At 40.0% G+C, this 12,437-nt stretch overlaps 1 protein-coding gene across 1 annotated transcript in view; it reads right to left on the bottom strand.

The window, feature by feature from the left end:
• LOC135220558 (target of rapamycin complex 2 subunit MAPKAP1-like) overlaps positions 1-7,161 on the bottom strand; it is a 290,454-nt gene extending 283,293 nt beyond the window's left edge. The window contains exon 1 of the mRNA XM_064257774.1: positions 6,979-7,161. The gene's annotated coding sequence lies outside the window, so the exon portion shown is untranslated. The remainder of the gene's footprint in view (positions 1-6,978) is intronic.
• Between the last annotated feature and the right edge of the window lie 5,276 nt (positions 7,162-12,437).

A 12,437-nucleotide genomic window follows, 5' to 3' on the forward strand; every position in this document is an offset into this window, starting at 1 on the left:
CAGCCGAAAGATGTTTGAAGGTACGGCTGACCGTCTAGAAGACTGGGCCAAAAGGTCCTGAGTAGCCTTCTCTTGTAAGCTGTTCGTCAGGTCCTTAACCAAAGTCTGGGGAAGAGATGGTTCGAAACGAGGCGAAAACACAAATCCGCTTTCTGAGCTGGCGTCACCGAACGAGCTGTGAAATTGCCACAGCAAAGCTCTCTTTTTTAGTAAAGCTGTTCCAAAGTGAGATACGAGCTCCTCCGACCATCCCTGACGGCTTTGTCCATACATGCTAACACGTTGGACAGCTCCCCAGACTAAGAGATTCTGGGCTTCTCGCTTGCATATCCAGAACTCCCAAACACCAGTCAAGGAAGTTGAAGACTTCCAGCGTCCTGAGCAGACCCTTCAAATGATGGGTCAGTCTCCGACGCGGTCCAAGTTACCTTGGCAGAGGTGGTAAAAGCGACCTCCTCTCAAATCCACAAGGCTGGAGAAATCTCCCTGACAGAAGAAGGGATACGAATTCCCACTTCATCTTTGGTTCTATACCAAATGCCCCCTTTTCCACTAAGTCTAGTAGGAGCAATGCGAAGGTCGTCTTACCTTGCTCTCTCCTTCGTATCATCCAGTCCTGGAGCTTTTTGAAAGCACGTTTTTTTTTGTTGATAGAGAAGTTTTTCATCTCTACAAACTCCGGGGTTTTCCCAGTTTTAGATGAGGAAAACTGCGAAGGAGGAGACTTGGGAGCTGCGGGGGGCTGAAATTTATCTTCAAACAAAGACCGCAAGAGTCGTACGAGGACCTTATAGTCCGAGATAGAAGGGGCTGAAGCAGGTTCCTCTTCAGCCGATTCGGCAGAATTACTTAGCTCTCCTTCTTCTCTAAACGAAGAGGAGACCGTCTGTCAGGAGAAGGCGTCCTAATGGCGGGTCTTGGCTTTATCAAAGGACCCCTATCCTTGATAGATGCAGCCTTAATACGGCTGTCTTCTTTATGACGCTTACTGCTCGTTGACGGTAGAGCGTCCTGAGGAGGACGAGCGTCCTCAGCGCCTTCCGCAGCAGTCTCACCTGCTCGAGAATGCGTCCTTACATTTCTTCGGTGGTATACGTGCCTGTGCACGTAAACTAGCGTCTGGGGGGAAGACTTCTTGATCAGAATCCCCAAACGTCTTGAAAGGAGGTCTGAACGTCCTGGCGAGCTTCCTGCCAAGCGTCCTGTCTAGCGTCCTGGTGAGCGTCCTGCCGAGCGTCCTGTCTAGGCAGACCTGGCGAGCGTCCTGACGAAACGTCTTGCCTAGCGCCCTGCCAAGCGTTCCTGACGACGTCCTGTTAGCGTTCTTGCAAGCGTCCTGACGAGCGTCTTGACAAGCGTCCTGACGAGCGTCTTGCCCAACGTCCTGCCGAAACGTCCTCGTACAGAGCGTCCTCCTCAAAAAGCGTCTGACGTAACGTCCTTCTAGCGGACGAACGAGACGGCGAATCGCCAAAGGAGAAGCGATCGGCGAACGAGACGAAGTAGGAGAAGGCGAAGGAGACTGCTTAGTCCTCTTGACAGGCAGTCTAAGGTCCTTCCTTCGCTTAGGCTCGACTGCTGCTGGGCGAGTCCTCTGAGCCATAAGCGAGGATAGCTGGTCCTGAAGGGGCAAAAGAATGTTCTTCGTCGGGAAGAAGAGCAGAGGAAGCAGGACTGATCCTGTGAGAAGCACGAGGGGCGAGGGGACGCCTCCTTCCTTCTCACAGGTACAGCTACCTGTTTTCTCAGTATACGCGCCTGTGCACGCAACCTAGCGTCCTCATCGGAGGAAATCCTACCTCTCTTCTGAGGCGGAAAGACATCATAAGCGTCTTCCGAGAAAGCGGCGAAAGAGGACGTGAAGCGTCCTCCGCAAGAAACGTCCTCTTTACGGACGAGAGTCTCTCCGAGCGCTCCAACCCCTTGCGCGGGGAGGACGCTTCGGAGGACGAGAAGCACTCTTTCAGGACGCGTGCTCGTGCACGGTCCTTGGCAGCCTGGGTCTTTGCTACATGGTCTGCCGAAGGGACGCCAGATCGGTGGGAAGCCCCCGTAACCCTCTTGCGGCTTTCGACATACCTCCTCCCTGGGTCTTGGGAGTCTGATAGAGGTCTAGGCTAGAGGCATTATGGGCCGATCTGACGCCCCCTCCACAACACTGGGGGCACGATCACACACTTGCACCGAGCCAGTTTCTAAGGCTTTCACTTTGTTCTCCAGAGTGCGAAGAGACTCCAAAATCATAGAGAGAGCATTCGCTTCTCCCGACACAGAATCAGAGCCCGAAGGCCACACAGGTTTAGGGGGGTTGTAAACACTATGGGTTAGTGCAGGAGAGATGTTAGTCTTACCTTTGGGAAGAACCACTCCTTGAGAAGACCTCCTGATCCTATCGCGCTCCAATTTAAGCGATAGGACCCTCATATACTCTCCATCTCATCATCAAGTCAATTTCTCACATTCATTGCACCGATGATCAATCAAACAATTAAGCCCCCTACAACTCATACATACTGTGTGGGGGTCTACCGATGCTTTCGGTAGCCTCACCTTACAATCAGCCCTCACACACACTCTGAAACTCACAACACTTGATCCAGACATATCTTATAGAGAAAAGTCAATCCAAAATCAAAAAACGGTCCACTATCGCGCATGCCAATTCAACAATCCAATTCAATACCAAAAAAAATCAATCAGATACTTAAAGCGAGTCAATTTCCAAAAAATCCTGAGCAGAGTCTGTAAACAGATGTTTACCGACCGGCGACAGAAAAAAAAATATGAATAGAAATGGGAATGGTTCCTGATATCCCGCCTCCCAGCGGCGGGAATGGGTACTACCACCTGGCCGCCCACTGCGTGTGCCGCGAGTTTTGAAATTTCTGTCGGACGTCAGAAAATACAGCTATATATATATCTGTCAGGTAAGTGGCATGAACAAAACAATATATAGTATACTGATACCTAGGTACTTAGAAGTAATCCATACCAAAAGGCTGTTCACAAATGCTGGTTATTCCAAGTACTGAATGAATTTTACCAATTACTATTAGGAATAAAGTCAGTTGGATTAATCCAGTGTGGGCAAACTACGGTGCATGCCAATGAAATTCAGTCGCGGCCAGCCAAATGTTATTAAATTTGAAAGATAAAGGTTATTTTGTCTTTCAAATGTGTTTCACGTGAAGTTCCTACTTTAAAATACTAATTAACAAAAACTGTTTTCCAACTGAGTTACTTTGTAATTCAAATAAATGCATTTATGTGAATCTTCTACAGTACTTTAACGTACTAAATAATAAAAATTTATTGAATTTTTCTTTAATAGCCTTTTATTTTGTCTATTTTAAATATTAATTATTTTGCTTAATATACTATACAGCCCTATAAAATCATGAATTTTTAATGTGGCCCTTGCACTGAAAAGTTTGCCCACCCCTGGATAAATCCCATTCCAGCCCCCCTCTAAAAAATAAAAAGAATTTAACTCAAACTGGAATGTTACATCGGTCAGAGGGCTACTAACAACCGGACTGGTAGTTAACGATCTAACCACCTTGTTTGAGGATTTCAGTGGCCATGTACAGGCTATGCCTCAACCAATTCCTATCGTAAAGGACTGACAGTTTGTATATTGTGTTGGGACAATCCAAACTTACAGTCGAACCTTGATTTGAGGATGGGAATGGTACGTAGGATGGAATCATGAGAACCTGGATTAGTAGAAGGTGGTAAAGCAAGAGGACAGAGGATGTGAGGAGAAGGAAGAGCAGGAGGAGTAACAGATTTATCATCCACTAAGATAGGCAAAGGAGTAGAATCTGTACTAACTCTATTCTCAGCCCTAAGGGCTGCCTTCCTCTTCCTATCTCTTTCACATTGATCTGGATGAAATTTCAAAGATAAAGATTTCTGTTTTTATCCTCTCAATCTTGAAACCCTGGGCAAGTATTATCCTTACTAAATTTCTGTCCTCTACAGTGAATACATTCAGTATGAGATTCTTAAACTAACTTTGTTGGACAACCCTCAGAACAGAAAGGAACACTAGATGAGCTAGTATCTGACATTTTAACTTGAAGAAATCTAATACAGTTAAACCATGAAAAGTAAATGGCTGATGAAGGAAAACCACAACAACAAAATTCAAATACTTCATCAAATATGGGCAAACAATCATCCAAAAAACTAATGAAGTACTGTAGCTACAAAAAACTAATGATGTAACTCAGAAGTTGACAGGGAACGAATTGAGCTCTTCGCTAATTTGTTTCCCTAAGTCCTGAATAGTGGGCAGGACCAGGCGCACCTACACACAAACGAAAGAAGTGCCATTGCATGAATTTTTTAGCCTTTAAGCTGCAATAGGTTAGGGAACCATAGCTATGTAATTACTTGGTAAGTTACTTATATAAAAATATCCAAATGTCTCTGCACCAGTGTGTATTATACAGTGGCATCACTATGGGGCAGCCTTGGGGAGCCAGTCACTCCCCCACAATTCAGATGCTTGGCCGACCCTCTTGAAATTCTTTTTGTTGCTAAACTTTAACCCTTCATTGCTCAAAAGCAGATATTCTTGACCTAGCAATCACATCCTACGATGGTCAAAAGCTACTTTTAACCACACCTCACTAAACTGTTGTTGACCCATGTGCTGTTGATATTAGTCTGAACAGATTTGATCCATTCTAATGGTATTAATATTCTCTATTTGATCTATTTACATGCCACTGGAATTTTTTAAGACTAGAAAGTATTTGAAACATTTTTAGTTTATTTACAGATGCACTATATAATTAGGTAATTATCTTGGTTCTGGTTACCTTTACAACTTAGTATATAGAGCTGAAAAATGAATGGATATGGTTATAGGTTTATAACACGAATGGCATGCTTGTTTGTGAATTTTGATCCAACTCAATGTTATCAACTTAAATATGAAGTCATTGAAACTACTAGTATATCTAAGTTCTGAATAAGTGTAATGCAATTTGCTACTGCTACTTGGAGTTAACTTCCAGGGAGAGATGATGAAGGAATAGAATGGGATAGGTTGAAATTTAGAAGATTTTGTGCTACTATTGATATGCCATTTATTTTTATATTATTTACATGGAAAAGATATTAGAATATTTGTTGGATATTACAATTTGATAACTGAAATCTGGATAGTGTTGAATAAAAGGTTGTGAAGAAATTCATGTTAGGCTACAGTATTTGATACATTTACATAGGCTATAGCCTAGTAGTAATTGTTAAAAATTAATTGAAAATTTAGTTCTAAAGTTTAAAATACAGGTTTACTAGTTACTAATACTACTATTTTCACATGGATATATAGGTTCATTCTACACTCGAGAAAATAGTAAGGTATAGCTATTTTACTAATTACACAACTGGCACAGTTTTGTTCATTTTTTTTTACCCCCAAAAATATCTTGGCCCCACCTAGGCGACCCCTCCACTCCCAGAGGGAATGGTACTAGTAGTACATGAAAAATAAATTTGCAGGTCTCAGATCATCGGTGGAGTGGGACCTGATAAAAAAACAATAAAAACTTTAACTACCTTAAGCGGCCCACACACGCTCAAATTTTTGGTCAAATTTTTTTATGTCAAATTATTTGACGGTTTGACGTTCGCCCTACACGCTCAAACTTCTCATCAAATTTTCATTTTGCTTCCGAGTGTCATCATGGATGCATATACACAGCGTTGGCTCTTGACTTAGCGTTGAAGAGCACACAGAAACGAAAGAGACGAAAGTGGGCCCAGCAATGGTATTTGTGTCGTGAACGATTTGGTCATGCTCCTTTATTAAATGATATAGGTAAGTAACATATATATATATTTATATATATATATATATATATATATATATAATATATATCTATATGTATATATCTATATACCTAGTATATATATATAATATATATATATATATATATATATATATATATATATATATATATATATATAAATGCAGGACTTCAGCACGAGGAAGTGAATAAGACATAAAAAGATATTGTCTTAAGCATCAAGATGGAATGAATAAGATGAACACAACAATCTACCATTTGTAAAGAGAGAGAGAGAGAGAGAGAGAGAGAGAGAGAGAGAGAGAGAGAGAGAGAGAGAGAGAGAGAGAATTTCTGAAGAAGAGTCTCATATGCCATATCTTTTTTATTTCTGTCACTACAACAGTCACTTTTAATGTTCCAAAGTTGTAATAAACTTCTATAAACATCATTAAGCTCAAGAAGAAATTTCTTTTCATGTTTTGTTGGAGCCACGATGACGATGAGCCGCGCACGTCCTCCTCAGATTATGTCTAATCACTAACTAGTAATTTGCGCAAATTATTGCTAGGGGTACCACACACGCACAAATTATTTGACGTTGGCTCAAAAAATATCTACTGAAATCAGATCAGTAAAAAATTTGACATCAAACCTTTTAGGCCATCAAATTACGCCACACACGATCAAATTCATGTCAAATCCTAATTTGACATCAAAATATTGGACCAAAAATTTGAGCGTGTGGGGGCCGCTTTAGTCTGTAATGAATTCTGTTTACCTGTGTCTGGGAGAATTCGTCTGCGATAATGAGTGAGAGATAAAATATGTCTTGTTAGCCTAAACTTATGGAATTTACGAGTCTTGGGTTAGGCTTGACTTGGTTACCTAGCACTGGTCCTAAATTGGAAAGACAAGTAGCATAGCCTAGCTATGGAAGACCTTTCCTACCTACGTTTCCAAGGTAGCTAGGTAGGTAGCCTAATAAGATCAATTTCCACCCAACTGTTACTTATTCTTAACCAAAAGCCATAAAAGGATAAAAAGACTATAAGGCAATCATAGCCCTACAGCACAAGGCAGAAAAGAGAGAGAGAAATAAGGACATAGCCTACTACTTATACTAGGTTAAGTAGCCAAGACGTGAAAATAGGCACTAACCACCGAAACTGACCTGTATCATCGCTCGTGACGTAAGAATTTTGAATATGAGACAAAATCCACTGTTTGTCGTCATAAGTGGCCATATTATATCCGAAAATAGAACACCTATGCCATTCTGATCTCACACATCACGACCAATTTCGGGCCCGTCACAACAAACTTCACCCAATTTTCTACGCCACAATAGAAAGATGTCAGACATCGGTGGTATTTCTCCCCCCCCCGGTCTTTCATATCTGTGACGTCATTCGATACTCCGTTCAATTGCATTGTCTTTGTTTCTACTATTTCTGTTATTCTTAAATGTACTGTGAACGAAATACCAAATGTATGGTCAGTGTTTACTTGTTATTCTCTCTCTCTCTCTCTCTCTCTCTCTCTCTCTCTCTCTCTCTCTCTCTCTCTCTAACATATTTTTATATACACCTACCAATTCAATTATGTGAGACTGCTGTAACTAGAAGCAAAATTACCGATCCCTCTTTCCAGGCTTTGGCATCTAATTATTAAGGAGGGAAAAATGGGACTACTGCATTAATTTCTCACCCTTATTTTCATCGTTTTACATACACATTATATATAAGTCATATCACATTTCCGTGATTCATATACATATATCGAGCTACAATGTCCTTTAATATCTAATTCGCTCTACCTCGGAATTAATATATTTCATATATGCTTAAACCGAAGGGGAATTTTTTCTCGATAATAGATTTGCCTGGACCAGGCGCGAACCTATGGATCCTTTCAAACCCAGGAACGTCAGTGAAGCTTTTCCTACTACACCACCGCGAGAGGTGTAGTAAGAAAGCTTCACTGACGTTCCTGGGTTTGAAAGGATCCATAGGTTCGCGCCCTGGTCCAGGCAAATCTATATCGAGAAAAAATTCCCCTTCGGTTAAGCATATATGAAAATATATTAATTCCGAGGTAGAGTCGAATTAGATATTAAACGGACATTGTAAGGCTCGATATACACATTATATATATATATATGTATATATATATATATATATATATATATATATATATATATATATCTATATATATATATATATATATCAATGTGCATTAAGCTACGTCCCTCAATATCCAATTAATATATTTTCATTTACGTTAACAGAAGAGGATTTTTTTTAGTTGATAATAATTTCGTCCTCTTCTTGTTGGTTCGAACTCACGAGAGGACGAAATTATTATCAACTAAAAACATTCCTTAACATATATGAAAATATATCAATTCCAAGATAGAGCGAATTGGATATTAAAGGACATTTGTAACTTAATGCATGTGCTATATGAATCAGTGATGTGATAATGAATCATATATATACATTATATATATATATAATATTATATATATAAATATATATATATATATATATATATATATATATATGGACGTATCCGCAATTTTTATAAATCCACATTGACAATTTCTTAACATCCGCATTAGTATTGCAAGTAACATCAGCATCCGCAGTTCGAAATGCAGATATCACCCCCTGCTCAGTGTTCAATAGTTCATACCCATACATTGTAGCCAAAAGTAGATTTTTTATTTTGCTAAATTTGTCTTTTGTTTTATTATATGGAATACATGATACACAACTACACATTTCATACAGTATATATTTTATGAGTAGCTGTTATCCCAAATTTGTTTTAAAGCATATTCGTTTTAGTGATTTCATGTCACATCAGTTGTAATCATAAAAGCAGGTTATTGCGTTTTTTTTTAGGAAACTCTCTGTAATGCAAATAATGGCATTGAGCTTTGTTACCCTTATCATGCAAAGAGCATGAAATAACCTTGTGCCAAGACAACTAAAACGTTCATGTATTTTGAATTATGTGGCTGAAAATCATCTTTAACAATTAAATATATCTAAACTTATCCACATCTGCGACGGTACGGTCATCAAATATCCACGTCTGCATCTGCTTCCACAAATATAAGAGATTGATATCTGCGTCCGCAAATCCCATTTTCAAATTTCAGACATCTGATGTATCTCTAATAAACATATATAGCTACATTGTTTTGCACAATACACCATTTCTTGTCCTAAAATAAGTCTCGGAAATTTAAAATGCCTCCAAGAGGCCAAAGGTTATGCTTGTAGAGGCCTCTCCATCCCCAGATGAAGGTTGCTCAACATTAACCAGAATGACTATATATAACTTTTGAATGAAATGTATTAAATTCTTAAAACAGTAGATAGTAGGTATAATAAAAGACGATTCAACGGTCTATAGTAACTATAGTAGATTCACATCAACCGCGCATTTGATGTCTAGGCCAGTTCCTTACCATGCTCCTGATTGGCTGTTGATAAGCCAATCACAGGGCTGGAAACTCTTAGTCTCTCTCGAGAGTTCACATAGGCAGATGTTATGTTCCTCCTGAAAGATGTATACCTCAGGAGAGGTTAAACATAGCTCCTACCCATGTGAACTCTCTCGAGAGAGACTGAGAGTTTCCAGCCCTGTCATTGGCTTATCAAAACCCAATCAGGAGCATCACAAGGGACTGGACTAGACATCATATATATGGTTGATGTGAATTTACTATAGCACGGTATATAACGATATACTAGTACCGTTGTACCGTTATCTTCGCTCAACTCAAACAATTCTGATTTGGGGACATTATTAACTGTAAAAAGTAAATTTACAGCATGTTAAAAGGGTTCACTGATAAATCTAGCAAGCCAATATGTTATTGGAATGTTTTAGTGTAGGTGCATTCATACCGTCCTCTGTTGGTTATGGGTTAAAACTTTGATGTTTAAACTCTGTGTCACACATCGGAGATTCAAGACGGCAACTGGCATAATGCTTGGTTTGGTGTCAGTCGTGGACCTTGACTACCAGAAAAAAAAAATGAATAAATAAAATCATAACACATATGTTGCCGATGATTTAGGCCACAACCACTTTTAAGTATTTTGCCGACGAAAATTGACAGGAAGGCAATAACGTCATATGTAGGACACATGCCGACATATGCAACGACATTACGACGTACATAACTGTCGTGAATAGGTGGAATTGTATATAAAAGCAGGTGGTGAGACTTTGGCACTAATTCCCGTTCCAGGCACTTACAGAGACATAAGATGGACAACCAGGAAGCTGTGAAGGAGATGCTGGGTGAGGCCCTATTTACAAAGAAGAGAGGAGAAAGGTTACTAAGACAACTTGATAAGAGAATTGGCAATTGAAACTCCAGGACTTTACTGGAAGCTTACCAGGATTACTGAGAGCTTTTCAATGAAATTGTTGAACGGGTCTCACCCCACATCAAGAAAAACCTCACATTCTGGAGAAGACCCAAAAGCCAGGCCTGCATGTTGTAATTATCCTGCACTTCCTTGCAACTGGAGAATCCTACAAGAGCCTGTCCTTCCAACTCCGAGTAGCTCCCTACACATTCTGCAGTATTGTGTCTGAAACTTGTAGGGCATAGTGACTGTGTATGGAGATGAGGTGATGCACTTACCCATGACCCCAGTGCAATGGAAAGAAGTAGTCTGTGGGTTTGAAGAACCTGGAATTTCCCACACACCCTTGGAGCAGTAGATGGAAAACAATCAGAATCCGGAACATATTGCAAGCAGGAACTCATTGCTTCAACTATACGATATTCTACTCTATAATTACTTGGAGTTGTTGACACTGAATACAAGTTCCTGTACATCGATGTAGGCACCACAGGTTCCGAGTCTGATGGTGGTGTCTTTGTCAAGACAAAGTTCTGCCAATGTAAAATGCAATTTTTACTTAAAATAGAAAATGCCTTTTCATTTATTATATTTCAGAACATTTTAATAAATTGTATTGACTGCAATTAAGTCACTGACAAATAGATTTTTAAGAACAAATTCAGTTTAAGTCCTGAATGAAAATCAGAAATATTTATATTGCTATTACATATATTTCATTTAAGTTTTTTTTGTGTGTCTTATTCATGCATATGAGAAGTTTTTTATAGTATATAAAAATACTGAAAATCTTGAATCCCTAATATATGTTAATCAAAACAAAAATAACGACAGCTTTATCTACTAAATTCTGCCCTTGACTTTCCTTTTTTGATAGCTGAGAACGCACGTGTCACAACGTGGTTACTATGGACCCCCTCTGCGCAAGTTGAGGGGTTGCCAAGTACATCGCGTACGTCGTAATGGACACCGTACGTCGATGTCGCTACTTATGTTTGCCATAATCACATTACGTCAGTTGAGAGGGCATAAAGACACACTCATGCGTTGGCATGACGTGCAACAGCTAGCTGTCGCCAACACTCACCGGACTTTGTGAAACTCGACTACTTGGTGAGGGAACTTCCGTGTAATGTCATGACTCATAATTCAGTCATAATATGGCTGTTACAACATGAGTGGGTTTGAATCTCCGATGTGTGACTCGGGCTCTACATACTGAAAAAGAAAAATGCAGACTTGGTTATGTAAGGTGAAAGTCGTGTTGAGAGATTATTTTTACGTTTAAATTTTTATTCCAAAATTTTGATGGTAAAAAATATGGCATGTCTTTGAGCCCAAAAGTCTTGGATAATAATTTTTGAGTTATCATATAAGAATTGTTAGTGGGTTTTGTTTTCGGCAGTCTTATAAGGCTGTCGAGCATTTTCTAACGACAACAACGATGGCAGCGAATCGACTGTCGTCTCCTGGCACCCAGCAGGTGGACCTGTCCTCCCTCGATGATGAAGGCTTCCAGAAAATTCAGAAGAGGAAGGATGCCTTGCTGAACATTATCGAACGTCTCCGACACCCTTGACATTTTTTTTGCAGCAAAGAATATGACCAGCAACAAGTAATTTCCAGCACTCCCAAAGTTTAGAGCAGTGACTACACAAGGGCAGACGTCGTATATAGCTGAAACAGCACTAGAAAAGAAGTACCCAGGAGCAAAACTTCAAGCCAGATCAAATCTGAAAAGGGAATTCACCATATTCCCAAAGGATCAATAATCTGCCGAGCTGCTGAAGAAGGATTTCTCGTGCCTCCTGCTAGACCCAGCTGAAAAAAAATTATGAAAGGGATGATTTGTAAAGTCTCCAAGTATATAACTATGGATCGAATCCTACAAGTGCCGAAACATCTTGAGTGCTAAAAGATGTACAGCAAAGATAGGAGAAGAAACCTTGATGGTTGAAGCCACCTTCAAGGGGAAAATACCAACCTATAACGACCTTAGGATCCTCGGAAACTATCGCACAGAAGCCTTCATACCAGAACCTCTGAGGTGTTTTAAGTGTTAGGGGTTTAGACACCACAAGAGGGAGTGCAGAGTCCACCAAGTCTGTGGAATATGCAGCCAGCGATACAACACTAATGTAGGCCTTACCAAGTTTAAGTCAAAGGGCCACACTGTAGCCCAATGCCCAAACTGCAAACAACAACACCATGCATTGTCTAAGGGATGTCCTGCCAGATT

Source organism: Macrobrachium nipponense, chromosome 2, assembly GCF_015104395.2.
Source record: "Macrobrachium nipponense isolate FS-2020 chromosome 2, ASM1510439v2, whole genome shotgun sequence".
NCBI classification, from domain to species: domain Eukaryota; kingdom Metazoa; phylum Arthropoda; class Malacostraca; order Decapoda; family Palaemonidae; genus Macrobrachium; species Macrobrachium nipponense.